Source organism: Agelaius tricolor, unplaced genomic scaffold, assembly GCF_023055355.1.
Source record: "Agelaius tricolor isolate 1412-34295 unplaced genomic scaffold, bAgeTri1.0.p SCAF_25, whole genome shotgun sequence".
NCBI classification, from domain to species: Eukaryota; Metazoa; Chordata; class Aves; order Passeriformes; family Icteridae; genus Agelaius; species Agelaius tricolor.
This window is the reverse complement of record NW_027269285.1, coordinates 10,017,790-10,034,594: the sequence shown is the minus strand read 5'-3', so window position 1 is coordinate 10,034,594 and position 16,805 is coordinate 10,017,790. Positions and strand designations below refer to the sequence as shown.

Below are 16,805 nucleotides of genomic sequence, written 5' to 3'. Positions count from 1 at the left end.
CCAGCTCAAATCAACTATCAGAAAAAATAGAAAGGAAAGGGGAAAAACCAAACCAAACCACTTTTCTGCATAAAAAGCACTGTCATGCTAATAGTCCAGAGATCCAAAATTTCCTCTCTCACCGGAACAGGAGGGCAAGTGAGGGGAGAGGAGAGCACCCTTTACTCCAGAAAATTTTTAAAGCACCCAGAAGGGACACTGTAGGGTCATCCCCTGGCAAATGAAAGCGACCACAGGCTGTGCATCCCGAGTCATTTATGCTTTTCAGCCACACTCGGCCACGGCGAGAGGCAGCTGCTCCTCTCCTCAGCACAGTTCACTGCTCCATCCCGAGCCGGCCACAGTCCCAGGACCCGGCACTGCAGCTTTATCCTGCTGATCTGACATGGCCCAGCCGGAGCCAAGGACGGGACGGAGGGGAAACGGGAGGACAAAGCCCGAGGCACCCCGAGGGCAGTGGGATCGCTCCCGGTATCCCCCCTCCAGCGCCGGACCTGCTGATTCCCAGAGTGCCCACAGGCACTGCCCCAGCTCTCCGTCCTGCTCTGCTTTCTGGGAGTGCAGCTGAGGAATCCTCCCTGTGCCCAGCAGAGAGAAGAGGCAGAGAATAAAACACCATTCAAAGTTCAAAGCCTGCCTTTGAACAAAGGGAAAGAATGCGTGGGAAGAATATTGGGGGGGGGGGCAATTCTGAGGGAAGCCCAGGTCAGTGACAAAATCTGAGCCTCTGGGCAAAGCCCCGAGCTCTCCTGGAGACATCTATCCCGAGCCTCACGTCCGTTCTCGTTTCTTCTTGTTTTAAGTTCCCCTTCTGCCGAGAAACCCAGGTGCCTCACCGGGTATTTGTGGAATACTAATAGCCCCCGTTTGCAATTGAAATGAAGCCAGGCTACAGCAGCCACCACGCAGACAATCCTTTCTGGAAGTCAGGGGGCAGGGATGGGATACAAGCTGCTAAATGTCAGGCAGCAGAGCTGTGGCAAACCCCCAGCATCTTCTTTGAGCACACTGCTGCTATGAAAAGGAGCTTTGTCTGTGCATAACCTACAAACTCCCACCTGAGCTCCCAAAGTCCCTGCATTCAACACCAGTTCACTGGTCATTACATGCTGGTAAAGCCCCATGTCACATCTTTACTGGCTATAAAAATTTACTACCATCGCCTCGACAGGGAAGCAAAGGGAAAAGGGGAGGCAGAGAAGAAAAGAAACATGTTCACAATCCCTTTTAATATAGACTGCTTGAAGTCCATGATTCATTCCTTAACCTAAGAATGCAACGGGGATGCAGGGGGGGTGGGTGGAATCTGTCCCTTCTATGTGTGGAAAATCTTCAGCTTCTAAAAAGTTGTTTTGTTGAACCCGACTGCACATTTGTTGGGCCCTTTCTTGCCAAAAGAACTGCAAGTTATTTGCAGAAAACAGTCTGACACAACAGTACATGATGATAGAAAATAGAATTGTAAAAGAAACTTGTTTTCTTTAGCAGATGGCTCAGTTCATCAGCAGGTATTTTGAGAAGCTACTGTTTCCAGGTCTTCACGGAGAGAGAAGAAACCATTTAGCACTGGAGAGAGGGAAATCTAAATGCACTTGCAACTGACTCTGACTCTTCAGTAGCCCAGCAGTAAATGGATCCATCTGTAGTTGTCTGGGTTTCCAAACTACAGCAGGATTTTATCTATGAGTGGGGTGTGTCCCTCTCTCTCACTGTCCCCGTCCATTCCTTGAATGAAAGAAATAAAAGCAATGAGTGGGGACCTCCTGGGTCCTGCTGGAGCAACACTTCCATTTGCTCCAAGTCCTTTCTGCAGGCAGTTTGCCTTCACACAATCTTCAGCCACACAAACACTTTGTGTCAGATGATGGCATGGGCAGGATTTGGGTGGAATTCCCTGCCTGTGACACCAGGCTGCTGCACACCACTCCCCAGCAAGCCAGGGGAGTTTGGTCTGACACTCCTGTTCTCTCAAGGAGAGGAGGAGAAGAACCAAAACTTTCTGCTGTTCAGATTTATCAACTTACACATTCTTCCTCAGAGCACAAAGGGAAGGAGTTTTGCAGAGAACATTTTTTGCCTCCTCTGATTGCAGCCTCATTACCTGTCAGGGAGCAGCATCATTCAGTCAGCATCTTCTCAGAAATGACTCATGAACACAAGGTAAGGCCAAGGTAAGTCCAAGTCCCCTCCAAAATTTCACAACATTAAACTGCACCATCATCATCCACAGGAATACAGATCAGCTGTAACAGTGGCAAAGATGTTGAGCAAGCCTGAAGCAGAGGGCACAGCCACCAAAGGTGAAAAGCAGCACAGAGATGACTGCAGGAAAGCACTGCTGCCCTAAGAGGCAGAGAGAAACCACGTTTGCAAATGGCAAACCTCGAGGTGTTCAAACACACCTACAGCACAACCACCCACACCTCACAGGCAAGGGCTGGGGGGGAACCAAGTCTGTTCACACAGCCTTACAGTGCAAGGGACCAGCTATGTGTGACTCAGGTGATTAGGCACTGCTAATTACACTGCTCTGCACTGGGAGATGGTGACCGTGTTCACTGGGGTTTTCAGACTGAGGGAGAGACGGGGATCTGACTCCATGTTTCACAAGGCTTGATTTATTATTTTATCATATATATTACATTAAAACTAAACTAAAAGAATAGGAGAAAAGGTTTCATCAGAAGGCCAGCTAAGAATAGAATAGCAAAGAATGATAACAAAGGTTTGTGGCTTGGCTCTCTGTCCGAGCCAGCTGGGCTGTGATTGGCCATTAATTAGAAACATCCAACATGGGCCAATCCCAGATGCACCTGTTGCATTCCACAGCAGCAGATAACCATTGGTTACATTTTGTTCCTGAGGCCTCTCAACTTCTCGGGAGGAAAAATCCTAAGGAAAGGATTTTTCATAAAAGATGTCTGCAACAGGAGATAGCAGAGAAGATCCATGCTCCATCAGAGCACCCTGCACCACCAGCTCCCATTCCCAAGGAGGAAGTTCAGGAACTGCTATGGCTGAGAATGTCTTTCCCTACCCCACCCCAAACCCCCTCACAAAACCCAGGATTCAGCCACTGGCTGCAGCACCCTTTCCTACTAAAGACAGTAGGATTGCTTAGGCAGAGGCTTCAGCAGGAGTGTAGGTGGTTATGGGGAGGGATTTTGCCAGCAGTTATGCAAAATCTTTGCAGGCACCCAAATACTTGTCTAAAAGGCAGGGGGGAAAAAAAAGCAAGCATGTAAGGACTGTGATGCACTGGCAAATGGTCTTTAGCAATAACACACATCAGAAGTAGGTGCACAGCCCTGTGCCACAGGAACACTCCTCACAGAAAGCCATTTCCATCTGCCCTACTTTGGCTGTGGTAAATGTGCTGAAGGTAACCACAGCCCCTGGGGCACCATTGCAACTTGTGTGCCCCAGCACTGGAACATCAGAGCCTTCACTCACAATGACAGGGCACTTTATCAGCAGCTCCTGCTGTTGTGCAATTGCTGTGGTATCCACATGCAAAGAAGAAGGGAGCTTGTGACTGCAGTGAACATATTTCTTCCCTAAAGTATCTCTTTGGAGCACCTCAAGAGGAGCTTAAAGTACAGGTCAAGAAGTCCAAGTGGTTATTATGTTGAAGGGATGAGACCTGAAAGGCTCCAGGGATGAGAAATGCCAACTACTGTGATTACCACAAACTGATCTCAAAACAGATATGGCGAAGGAGAGAAAAGGATGGGCACAGTCTTCAAAGGACAGTCATTTTTCACTGTCTATCAGCAACAATTCAATTACAGCACCCTGTCTCCCCTGTGCTATAATTACACTTTCAGCTGGGCTCACAGGCAAGGATTGCTCAAAGTTTCCATTCCAGTGAAGTGGCTGGCTCCTACACTGCTATCTGAAGGAAGGCACTGGAAGGGGACAGCTGGGTCACTCTCTGGGGACATGGAACTTGATGTTCCTGAAGGTCCCTTCCAACCCAAACCACTCTATAATCTTCTAAAGCAAATAAATTTAAACCATAAAATGACACACCTGTGTGCACGCCTTGAGCAGTCCTTCTGGTGCCAGCCTTGATGCAACGGCTGCATCCAGGGGCCATGACTTGACAAATCAGAGCATTCAGGTAGCCCAGACACAAAATAATCCTTCACCTTCAGGAACTAATAATGTATTTCTGAAAAATCAGCAGGGAAAGGCCAGGGACACAACTCCAGCCAGCACACACAGAGCACATACATGGAGGTCACAGATCAGTGTTAACAAACATGAATGAAGCACCTCTGTGCCATCACAGAGAAAACAGGTGAAGGACCACAACACCCATTCCAGTACACTTTGTTCTGCTTAATAGAAATAACCACCAACAGCTGCTATTTCTTACCCAAATGGCCAGCAGATCTGCAGAACCTCAAACAACAAAAGGCAACCCATGCTGCTAAACATCCCTTTACCACCCTTCTGGATGCAGGAGACCCACAATTGCCAACCTGATTCCTAAACAACCCCATCCTCCACAAAAGAATGAAAAGACAATTTATACAGAAAAACAAAGCACCCATGCTCCACAAAAGAATGAAAAGACAGACAACTCATACAGAAAAACAGAGCACCGAGCAAATGACAGCACATATCCTTAACTCCAAGGCTTGCATCAAAGTCATCAAATGCAAGTCATCTCTGCCCTGTGTTTGCATCAAAACAAAGGCTTGTTTCACACTGTACTGCTCTCTGCCCACACACCCTTCCCTACACTGCTCCCTTCCTGCCATCCCATGCAATACTTGGCATTCCCTGACTTCTTGGCACTCTTTGAAGCTCAGGATTTCCCTAATTCATTTCCATGCTTTATTTCTTCTCAGAATCCCTTTGTGAAGCCTGCTCAGGCTCGGGAAGCAGCAGCACTGTGCCAGTGTGTGCCTTTTCTAACCAGCAGCTCAGGCGTGAAATGGGAGAGAGCCCAACAGGGCAGATGCTCACACGTGAGCAGGAATGAGGAGGGGAACAGAGCCCAAAGGAGAGATGGGAACAGCTTCCTGGCCTAGGAGCAGCTTTCCATTCAGGAAGATGAAAACCAATTTCTCCACTCTGACTCAATCAATTACTGCCACCATCCCCATGTGATTGAGGTGGGGAGATGCTTTAGACTAAGAGATTTTCTGCCAGAAGTTCACCAGTCAGTGGGGTGAACACTGTCCCCTGTACCCATGAGGTGCCACAGGCTGGCTGTCACTGGGCTCCATCATCCCCAGAGCCCACAGTACAGAATGCCAGGCTGGGAGGGGGCCCAGAGGGTCCCTGGTGGCACCTCCCTGCTCAGGCAGGGCCATGCCAGAGCACAGGGCACAGCATTGTGTGCACAGGGCTCTGCAGGATCCCCGCTGAGGGAGACTCCAGCCCCTCCCTGGGCAGCCTGCTCAGGGCTGGGCACTGCCCAGGGCAGAAGTTGTGCCTCCTGGGCAGGGGCAGCTCTGGGCTCAGGGCCTGCCCGTGGCTCTGGTGCCACTGCTGGGCCTGGAGCCGAGCCTGGGCTCTCCCTGCTGAGGTTCCCTCTCACTCATCTCTTCTCTGACCTCTTCCCTCATCTTCAAGGAACTCACCAAGAACTCCACACCCTTGTTTCAGGGTGAACAGCAGCATCCAGGATGTCACCATCCCTAAGTGCCTGCTGCCTCCTGGGGCTCTTTTCCTCAGCCCTGTTAACACCCACCCATGCCTGTGCAGCTGGGATGTCTCTCACTGCCCTCCATGACCACCCTGCAAGCTCTCCAGGGCATCCTCCTCCAGGCCATGGGAGTCTTCTCCTCTGGGGCAGAGAATGGTTTCTGCAGATGGGAGGCACGACCTCAGGAACAAGTCAAGCCAGCTTGTGACTCTGTTCAACCAATAATATCCTACACCTGTCCTCTGAGGATTTTGTAACAAAGCTTTCAAGCCTTGAATCACAGATCACATTCCCATTCCCTGCCTTCACATTATTAAGCCAGGATTTCAGCTACAAGGAACAGACTCCAAGATGCTCAGAGCAGAGTATTCTATTAATTTGAATTGGGACTAGTTGAGGTAAATTGATTTTTTAAATGTGTTTATCCTCTATGGGGGCTTTTTTTTTTTTCCTTCTTAAATGCTGATTTGCTGAAACTGTGCCTATCCAATACTCATTACTGAAATGCATGGAAAGCTGCCAAAAGAAGCAATGCCTTCTGGACTAAACAAGGGATTTATTACTGAGAAACCACAGCACCGGGTAAAAATCCATCACAAACTTATTGATTTAAACTGATTGTAAGTAATCACACACAATTTATATTAAGTGAAACATACTGCCATCTAATTTAGAGTAAGTGAATGGAATGCTTCTACTCTGAATTCTGTTTAAATGCAAACTCTAATTGATACCCACATATAAATAACTGAGACTTTCAGAAAATATGAATTAAATATTTCGTTATCTCTGTTTATTATGTATCGATAGATCATTTTTACCTATTTAAGACATGGTTAGACAGCAATTATTATATTTCAGCAGAGACTTACATGTGAGCCTCAGGGCAAGTTCAATAGAATGGGACAGGAGCAGTGTGGAGAAAAGCACTTGATGTGTGGGATGCAGTTTAAATAACCTCAACTTGCTTTTAATAAAGGAACCTCAAACTTTGCTTATCTTCCACCCCAAATGTGATTAAATCAAGTCATGCATTTTACTCAAACATGGTTCTCTCACCTCCAGAGGAAGCATTTTGGGATGAAAATTGTAAGGCACAAGTTATCACTGCAGCACCACATCCTCCCTCCACGATCCCATTCAGGGAATTGTGCTTGTCAGCCCCTCTGATATGTCCCATAATTGGAACCCAATCCTCAGCAGTATTAGTCAGCCCCATAGTTAATTTTATTTCTAAATAAAAAGTTGGAATGTATTTGCTGTTCGTTTCAATGGTCAGTGAGTAAACACTGTCAGGAATTAAAAAAAAACCAAAACAACACATTAAATCTTGATCAGAATGCTCTCTCCTGTACTCAGCTGGCTATTAACATTTAAGGATGTAAGAACATATTACTTTTTATTAACAAAACCAATTGTTTATAGCAGGAACACACAAGTGTGCCATACTTTCAACAATCTATTGGCTCCATGGCTTTTGAAGACCAGAAGCCCACCACAAACCTTTTCCTATGGCAGTTTCTTCTCAGGTAATTTTTAGTCCCACACTGATGCATAATTTCTCAGCAGGATTCACTTTGTGTCAGATCATAACATGAACACCTTAGAAGATTCATCCCAAACATTCCTGGAGCAGGTTGGGTTCAGCCAGCTCCCCTCAGCTGCCCCTTTGCAGGGAGGTGCATTACAAGGGCAATGTGAATTAAAGCAGAAATAAGGTGTTCTGATGCTTTCTATCAACTTGAATTTTTTCTAGTATTGCTCTAACATATGCTGCACTTGTGAGTTGAACCTAGTCCTGCAATGAGCTGCATGCAGGTGGAACAGTTGCCCATAACTGGCCTCATTACAACTCAATTAAGTCCATTTACAGAGTGCATTGCAAGACTGGGCCCTTAGGAATTTCTTATGCTCCTGGAGCTTATTAAATTGCTGGATATCCTCCTCAAGCTCTTCATTGAAACCATAATTTAGCCCTATTTACCTGGTTAGCACAAGCCACCTGGTAGCCGTTATTTTTGCTCAACCAGACACTTCCATGTCTATAAAACTTTCCCCATTTTTATAATAATCTGGCTTTTAACACCAATCCCCTGATCAAACACTGAGAAACACTCTCTGCTTGTTAGCTGCTCTGAGATGGAGTTACAGACCCCTTTCATGCTGTGTTGGACTGTGCTAAATTGTACCAGAGCACATCCATGCCTCTCTGGTAGCTGCCATAGTAGGACTTGATTCTAGAGAAGCTGCTATCAGAAACAAGCCCTAATTTGAAGTTTTTTAAAACAAAGTCACCCACTGCAAAACAGGCTTTCAGCAGAGGCTTTTGTCTCATGATGTGAACGTGTCCAGGCCATAATGAGCCTGTTTCTACCCAACACAGGAACACCTGACTGACACTTGCACCCCAGTGCACCTCCATGGGGTGCAGGCAGCTGAGCTGGGCTGAGGCACTTGCTTGTCTGGCAGTGTTCACTCCATGAAACAAGAGAATCTGAATCTGAAGATCTTTCTGAATCACAGAATGCCCCAGGTTGGAAGGGACCCACGAGCATGACTCGACTCCCTGCTCCTTGCAGCGCTGCCAAAAGCTAAACCTCCTAGACATGTCCTCCCTGGCTTCTTGGACTCTGGCAGGCTTAGAGCCATGGGCACTTCCCTGGGCACCTGTTCCAGGGACCCAGCACCCCTCAGCAGAGAGCCCTTCCCAATGCCCTCCTCCACTTCCTCATGTCCTGTTGGGGTCACCAGAGCAGGACCAGCACCTCCCCTCCACTGACCCCCAAGGTGGGTCCAGCCTGCCCAGAGAGCCCCCTCAGCCTTCTCCTATCCAGGCTGACCAAGACAAGTGACCTCAGCTGCTCCTTTTAAGTCTTGCCCTAAATAATTTCTATTCCCATCTCAAGAGCCTTGCACTGATGTCTGGAGACAGTCCCAGATTGAGCACACATTGGTGTGCAGTCCCTGAGCCATCCACAGCCCAGGGCTGGGCCTCCCAAAACCTGCTGGCAGCTCCTGCACTGCTCCTTCAAAGAACTGAGAGGAATTAGTTAGAGTAGTAAGTATTAATCCTTTCTCTGAGATGTAAGGTTATTTCTTTATTAATAAACAGAAGAAAAACCTCAGTCAGAGATAAACTGTCACAAGGGAAGGAAGTGAAAAAAGTTGATTTTTTCAAGGAATGGCTAAGCTTGAGCAGGTACAACTCGCAGTTTTTCTGCTGTGTTTCCCCCACCCCTCTCAGCAGTCTAGCTCTTTCTACCCAAGCTCTTAAGGGAATAACCAAATTTTCAGTCAATGTAATGTCAAATAGCACAAAAAAATCCCTCAAAATCACATCTTCTATTGGCGTCCCTGGGACAGCATCCACACACCCCTCATGTCTACAGCCTGTTAATTTCTGATGGTTGTCCTCTCCTCACTTAAGTTGCAGCTTTGGATTGCAGGAAAGTGAAATATTGACACTAAAAGTGAAAGAGAAATTCATCTGTGTGATGAGCAGTGATTTGGCATAGAAGCTGTCAAACCATGGCAGTGTTTCACAACTGCCACAGAATAATGAAAATGTTGTTTAAAACCCTGTGACAATTGCAAAGTGAGACAGAAAATGAAGCTGCAGTTCCTGTGTGTGAGCATCAACCTCTGCTCTGGACTGCACAGCCAGTCTGAGTGGGAACAAGCCCTGAGAATCAACAGCAAAAAGGGACAGCAGAACACTGCCTTCCCATCTCCCCTGTGCCAAATCAGTCATTACTGGAGTCCTGTTTTGGAGCAAACAGAAGAACTGCCAGGACCCCAAGGAGCTCCTTGGACAGGATCAGCCTTAGTGGTCACTCAGTCCCACCTCACCTGGGCCCCACAAGATGAGGCCACCCAAAGACAAGCAAAGCCAGGTTAGACTGGAGAAGGTCTCAGCTCATTTGAAAATCCACTGACCAGCCCAGGGCACAATTCCAGGCTTTTAGAGAATGCAGTTGACATAACAAACATGCTTTTTCAGGAATCAAAATAAAGCTGATGCACATGAAGCTTCAAACTCTGCAGAATCCATAAGTACTTGAACTTGCTCACCTGACTGTCAAACAGCAAACCCCTTTCTTTACAAACACGATCTACACAGATTCTGTCTTGCCACAATTCCTGAAAAGCTGCTGATAATTGCAGTGATTCAAACTTTGCCTCACTGCAAGCATTTCTGGACTTCATGAAAGCTGAAGACTTATATGCTTTAGACACCTGGAGATTTTCACAGGTCACCAGGGAACTTGAGTGTTGAGCTCTTGCCAGAAATTTGAGCATTTGAGGAGTGAGCACAGGCAAGCAAATATTTGAGGTATTTAGCCTCCCCCAAAGGTACCACAGCCAAGCACACAAGTGACTGAGTACCTGCAGAAACACAAGGTTTTGGGAGGTCACTTGTGTCAGCATGGAGCAGATATTAAGAGATTTGGGAACATCATCCAACACCTTTACCTCAGCCTTCAGTGCTTAGCAAAGCACACCAGGCCTGCAGGGAAGAGCCTGATTAGCCTCAGGGCTTTTAATCACTGTTGTGATTTTATATGAAGTCCAAGTGCAAAGGTGGGGCAGGAGGGGCATTTAGCAGAGTTGCTATGAGGCCAGAGAAAATATGAAATTACATTGAGATGGAAAGATTGGTACTATCAAATCAATACTGTACAATAAATGTAGCAAATGAGTAAATCCAATTAGCTGAGTGGAGCAAGATCAATGTGCTGGTGGAACAGAAAGATTGCAAGAGGCTAAAATTAAATGTACCCGAGAGAGGAGCAATGAAAACAATCCTCTAAAATAATGGGCTTTGGTGGCTATGTAAGTTTGAAAACTGAACCTGAGCACAGATGTCATCTTGGAATTTTTGGAGCATTTATCCCAGAGAATGAACTGGGACAAGTTTCTCCACAAGTGACAAAGCCAGAATTCTGCTTGTTAAACTGTTTGCTAAATACCTTTGCACTGTAATAGACTGAGAAGGAATAAAACCATCCTTGTAACACTGTAGCTACTTGCAAAAGCTTATTAATGCTAGCACAGCCCCCCTGTCCTCAGTGAATATTGCAGCAGTCAGATTGAGCAGGGAGCTGTGGAAATAACAGGGAGGAGGTGGCAGCCATGGGAAGAAGGACTCACAGTGAGGGGGAACAGGAATTTTGGGCAGTTCCCAACACTGCAAGGGAAGAACTGAGCTCACATCCCATCAGCCCATGGCCATGTGAGCACAGCACCACAACTCAGTGGCCACTGCACACACAAGGAACAGCAAAGCAGCCTGCTAAGCAATAATTCCAGGTAAGCACAGTGGGAAAGGAAAACTCTCCCTGAATGGTTAAGGGGAAGCTCATGAAGACTGATTTATGCATGCATGTATTAAAATTCTCTCTGCACTGAGCATTTCAGAATTGAAGTTTCACGTGCGGCTTGAAAGCAAGGCAGAAGCCAAAATGTTGGGAAGAAGACCATCTCTTCAGAGGATTAGGAATTAAGTTAACTGCACATTAGAGATAAAACAGTGGAGGGCTTGTCTTTATTCTTAATAATAAACCATAAGGCATTAAGCTACAAAGCACGATTAACTCCTTTCAACTCACTACTACTGCTGACACAGCAATGTGGTACTTGCACAGAAACACTAAAAAATGCAGTGGTTAGGTTAAAATTAAGTGAATTTAGGGCAGGCAAAAATGCTACAGTGCAACCCAGGAGGGATAAGTCTTTGTTGCTGTAAAGAGCAGCCTAAGCACCTGCAGTGTTAGAATGAATTCCTCACACCCTAAAATCATTCATGGTTTGAAGTGACCACCTCTGGGGCTGGACATGTCACTCTGCACCCCTCCTCTCCTTCCTAACTCCTGAGTCACCTGAGTACCTAAAATACCTGCCCTGCAGCGGTGTCAGCCAGGCTGGTGACAAGGATGGACCTGGGGAACCACAGGTGGGAGCTCATCCCCTCCTCCTCTACCAGCTCCATACAGTCTGGAACTTCATGTTTCTCTGATTAGGTTTCCCATTTAGAAACTGCTCTTAGAGACATGACAAAATCCCAAACCAAACAACCAAACAATACTTTATTCTGTGAGATACAGGGATACTAAACAAACAGGCCACCTTGACCATTAAACAATCAGCTCAGCACATACAAGGTAGCAGCAAAGCCCATGACTTACCAGACTCTGGGGAATAAAAACTCTCCACAAGATGGACAAAGCTCTGTCCTGCAGTGTACCAGCAAATCTTCAACTACTCTCTAGAACCAGTGAAATACTAAATTTATTATCCTGGTCTGGTTTAGGACAGCTGGAAGAAGAAAAGGAACAGAGCAAACTTCCCAGCCCCCCTCCCTCCAAGCCAGTTCAGGCCTGGTGTTCAGAAGCTTAAGAGTAAACACCTGCACACTTCCTCCCCTACCACCACCTTCCACCTGGGGGAGAAGCTCACCTGAAAGCTATTGGTTTGAGCATCCATCAAATCCTATCCTAAAGTGCTTCTTTACTGCCTGAAAAAACTACAACCCTTAAACCACTGAAGAAACTGTGGCAGCAAAGCCTATCCTGTTGCAACACAGCTGTAGCCTTGTCTCTGCACAGTCTTGGCTGTTCCATACCTGGGCCATCTTTTCCTGCATTACAGACCCTGGCACAGCTGACTCAGACCCAAACCAAAGCAAATCTGAAGAATGCAACAGCTCCACAGGGATAGCTGAGGTCACCATGGCACAACAAGCAGCTGCTGCTTTGGGGTGAGGCACCTGCTGCTGGGGTAGGCAGAAATTCCCCCTCACTCCCATTCTGGCAGCTCTGTGAGCTCCTAAGCACAGCACCAAAGCCTTTGAGCCACAGATGATGTGCTACCTGTGCTGGAGGACAACCCTCCAGGCACACAGGGACAGCTGAGGAGCTGAGCTCTTCTGGGGTGGCCTTTAGGCTTGGCCCAAACCAGGGCTGAGTGCACACAAACACATCCCATGTGCCAGGCTGGGCCCTGAGGTGTTTGCCACCAAAGCATGCAAGGCAGAGTTAAAGCTGATGAAAATTTTCCAGGAAAACATTGGAAAAAGGCAATGAGTCAAAATGAAAATGCTTCCTGGAATATACTCTCTCCCAAAAACAGGGGCCAGTTCCCCATAGACTCTCAGGCTGCAGTGATTTCACAACATCACAGGCAGAGCAGACACATAAATCACCTGAAGGGCTTTTGGTTTAACTCTGCAGCACCAGCCTTAGGAAAGTTGTGTCTACTGAAGCTGGCAGAACTTTCAAATTCAAGGTCTGTGCACCCTTCAGGGAAAACATGAGAAGGGAGCCTTTGGTCATAATTCAAAGGAAAATACTCTCAGTAGAAACTTCTCTGGGATCCTCTGGTCTGATAGATGTCAGCATTTTGGGAACCTGAAATCCTGGTTACTGCAAAGACCCAGTTCTTGACTTAGCAGTCCAGGGAGGCTTGGCTTGCTCTGGAATACACTCAGGGAAACTGGGATCCACAGAGAGCTTGAACTCTGCTCCCTGAAGCTGGTATGGTCCAGCTCTGTTTGTCCTGTTGGCAAACAACCTCAGAGTGTGGCTGTGCTGGGGCACTAGAACCTATTACCTCACTGTGGGTAAACATTTCAAAATTACATTTCCTGTTTTGTCTTTCAAAGTTATCAGGAGAATATCATTCTCCACCCAGAGGAGTGACATTTCTTGTTTCCTGTTTTCAGAGATCTAAAGGATGGAGATGCAATGGATAATACACACGAGGAAATCTGGATCATTGGGCTCATCTTGGTACTGGAAGGACTGTGTAAATCTGAGAGTCTCTTACTGACCTGCAAAGGCAAATTAGGGCATCACACCCCCAAAATGGTGCCCTTGGCAGACAGCCTGTTCAGCTTTACTGAGTCAATCAAAATAGATGATTTTGCCCTAACTTTTCCCAAAACATATCTAATAAACTTTTCCATACCTGTGACAAATTGAGGAACTCCTGGGATTTCTGTGATGTTCACCAGTGAGAAAGTTTATTATTACCTTCAACAGGTTTTCAGCTACCTACAGGAAAAAAAGATTCACACATAATCATCAGCCTCTGTCTTTGAAACACTTGCAGGTTCAAAAATTCACATTAAAAACTTTTTTTTATTTTACAACTGAGTTCCCATTAATTTTCTTTTTAGATCTTCTGTTCATCTCCAACTTAGACCATCCTGGGTCCCTTCCTCCAAAGCATAAACATCCCCACACAAATCCTTCCCTGGTGTAAAGTTATGGCACTGGTTTTTTACACATCAGATATTACACAGGTGCTAGCTCATCCAAAAGCATCTTTTGGGTTGCTAGTAGAAAAGCCATCCAAAGAATCCACCTGAACTTCCTGAAGACAGTCACACTCCAAAAAGACAAGGTAACAGCAAACCAATCTTCCTCTATGGAGCCAAAACTCCAATCCAGTATTCTAGATAAAAGAAAACCCTACAATTTTAAACTTCATCATCACACTTTGTCCCCACCAATACATATTTGTGAGGGCCTTTTGCTATCTTGAGGAGTTAAGTGTGAAGTTTCCCTGATGGGATACATTTAAAATGAAAATCAAAAGCATGAATCACCAAAGCATTGCAGAGCTGTCTTCTTCTTTTTCTGTTGGATTCTCAGGTTTGGCAAAGTGCTGAGCTCACACACCAGAATGTTGCAGGCATTTGTGTGCAAGGTATATTGGAAGGGAAAGTCAAGGGCATTCCTGGTTTAGCCCTTCAGTGACAGGGAAATTCAGTCCTGTACATTTGGGGAGGAGGTCATCAAAGGGACATGCACAAAAACAAAGCCCAGTTTGATCCCACAGTAGTCCAGATGTCAGAATTTTGTAGAAACTCATGTAAATGATCAATTAGACAGAGATCCACCTACTCTGTGTGAAATGTACTAGAAATAGACTGTTCTCTGTTCCATCAAGTAGTCATGGGACTATTCAGAGCAAAGTTTGCTAAGCCAAAGCTGCAGAGGCAGGGAACAAGCTGACAGAGTTTAGAATTAGCAGTGATAGAGAGCTCTTGCATTAATTACAGGATAATTCTTGAAATCCGATGCCCACTTTGATTGTAATCCCTCCAAATTCAAGATAAAACTAAGTAATCTCCAGAATAGACTTACTACATTGCTAATGAGCATTATAAATTGTAACTAGGGGAAAAAAAGAAACAACCAAAAAGACCATGATGAAACCTCCCATATAGAATTCCTAATAATAGATCTTAAAATTTCTTTACAAAAGGCAAAAGGGGGAGAGTCTTATCAAAAGGAAAAAAACCAAAGATATAGATTCCCAATATTCCTCTTAAGACAGAAACAGATCTCAAACTTGAAGCTCCAAGTCCTTTGCTTTGAAATCAAATTTTAAAACATGCAATCATCTGAATAAACACACTAGAGAACAATACACAATTTACCTGTTCACAACTGGTGTGAGAACAAATTTTATGTCCAATTCCACACAGTCTGGCTGTATCCCTGTGATCCCAGAGCTCACAAGTCCCACCATCACAGTGAATGTACACAGTGATGGGGCACACACAATTTCCTGTTCAAAAACGCTGGAGATCCTGGTTCTTCCACCCCAGGTGGAGGATGCAGCCCACCCTGGGTCAGAAATGAGTGACCACTGCCTGTCCCTGCTGTCCTGCTGTCCATCCAGCCCCACAGGCTGCCTCAGTCCATGTCACAGAATTACGGGATGCACTGAGTTGGAAGGGGCTCATCAGGATCATCCAGTCCAGCTCCTACAGCAGAGTCAAAGACCAGTTACCCCCAGGCTTCAAATAGAATTCTTTTGTTACAAACAGCTGGGCTTTAATATGCACTCAGAATCTGCTGAGTTGGAAGGGACCCACAGGGATCAGAGCCCAGCTCCTGCCCTGCACTGCACCATCCCCAAGAGTCACACCAGAACTACTGTCCAAATGTGTTAGGATGGTGTTTAGGGAAAGAAAACCAAACTTTTTCAACTCAAACCTAACAAAATACAACTTACATGAAGAAATAAACCACCAAATATCAAATATTTCCCTTATACCCCAGCATGTTGCTTTCTTTTAAAGCCAAAAGAGTGAAATTACACAGGTTATTGGGGAAGAGGCAACAAGGTGAATGTGGGTGACAGAAATTTCAGAAGAGGGAGAGGATTTGTAGGGGGTTTCCTTCCCTTTCCCTAAACAAGCCTTTTTCCTTTCTTTAATTCTTACTTTTAACCAGATATAGGTGAACCTGCAGCCCACCATAGTGATGTTTAGCTGCTGTGTCCAGTTTGTCCTTCTGAGGGCTGAGGGCACCGGGACTGAAGCCCGGAGCCGTCGTTCAGAGGTGCTGGCAGAGAAAGAACCGCACTTGATGACTCATTTTATGGCAAATAAACGAACACATGTAAACCCCAGCCTGTCACACCTGCTCCTTTTCCCACTTCATTTTCCCATCACCTCAGGCGACACATGAACTTACAGGCGGTGTGGTTTTTTTCCAGCCTGTGCTTCAACTTGCTGGGTTTCTCAAGATGTTTTTCAAGATGCCTTGATCAAAATGAATGCCAGCCTGACTCCCACCCGAGCACCGCGCGGCTCTGACACAGGAGGATGCCGGGACCTGTGGAGAGCTCGATGAGGGCAGGGGAGCTCCTGGCAGGCAGGATCCATCCGAGGGCCAAGCCCGCCCGAACGGCCCCAAAGCGGCGTTCCCAGCCCGCTGTCCCCCTCTAGCGCCTCAGCGCGCGCCATCTTGGGCGGCCTTTCCCTCTCCCACACTGCCCTCTGCAGCTCCATCGCGGGCCGTGCCGGCGGGAGCTGAGGAAAAAAACCATGAAATAACATAATATTGTCTAAAGAGTCCTTACTCGTATTAGCAGAGAACTATTCCGATCATCCAGGACAGACTGCGCAGCGCAGACCCTCGGTGTTCCCCAGTACACCAACACCTCACAGGCCTGGCTGCCTCAGCAGCAGCGCAGGGTCTCTCGTGTGCATCTGACAAGAATCTCTCATTTTATTCTACAAAAATGCCAGATTCAGGCGGTATCAAATTGCACTAAAGATGCTCCAGCAGTTCCTGTAAGCACATCAGCATCAGCCGTGTTTTGGTGCAGTATGGGACAGGTGCCC

The 16,805-nt window shown here is 46.4% G+C and overlaps 1 long non-coding RNA gene across 1 annotated transcript in view; it reads right to left on the bottom strand.

Moving 5' to 3' along the window:
• LOC139600218 (uncharacterized) overlaps window positions 1–16,375 on the bottom strand; it is a 65,436-nt gene extending 49,061 nt beyond the window's left edge. Inside the window, exons 1-2 of the long non-coding RNA XR_011682446.1 lie at window positions 16,149–16,375; window positions 13,628–13,709 (exon numbers count right to left, since the gene is read on the bottom strand). This is a non-coding gene — a long non-coding RNA (uncharacterized lncRNA). The remainder of the gene's footprint in view (window positions 1–13,627; window positions 13,710–16,148) is intronic.
• Window positions 16,376–16,805: the final 430 nt, after the last annotated feature.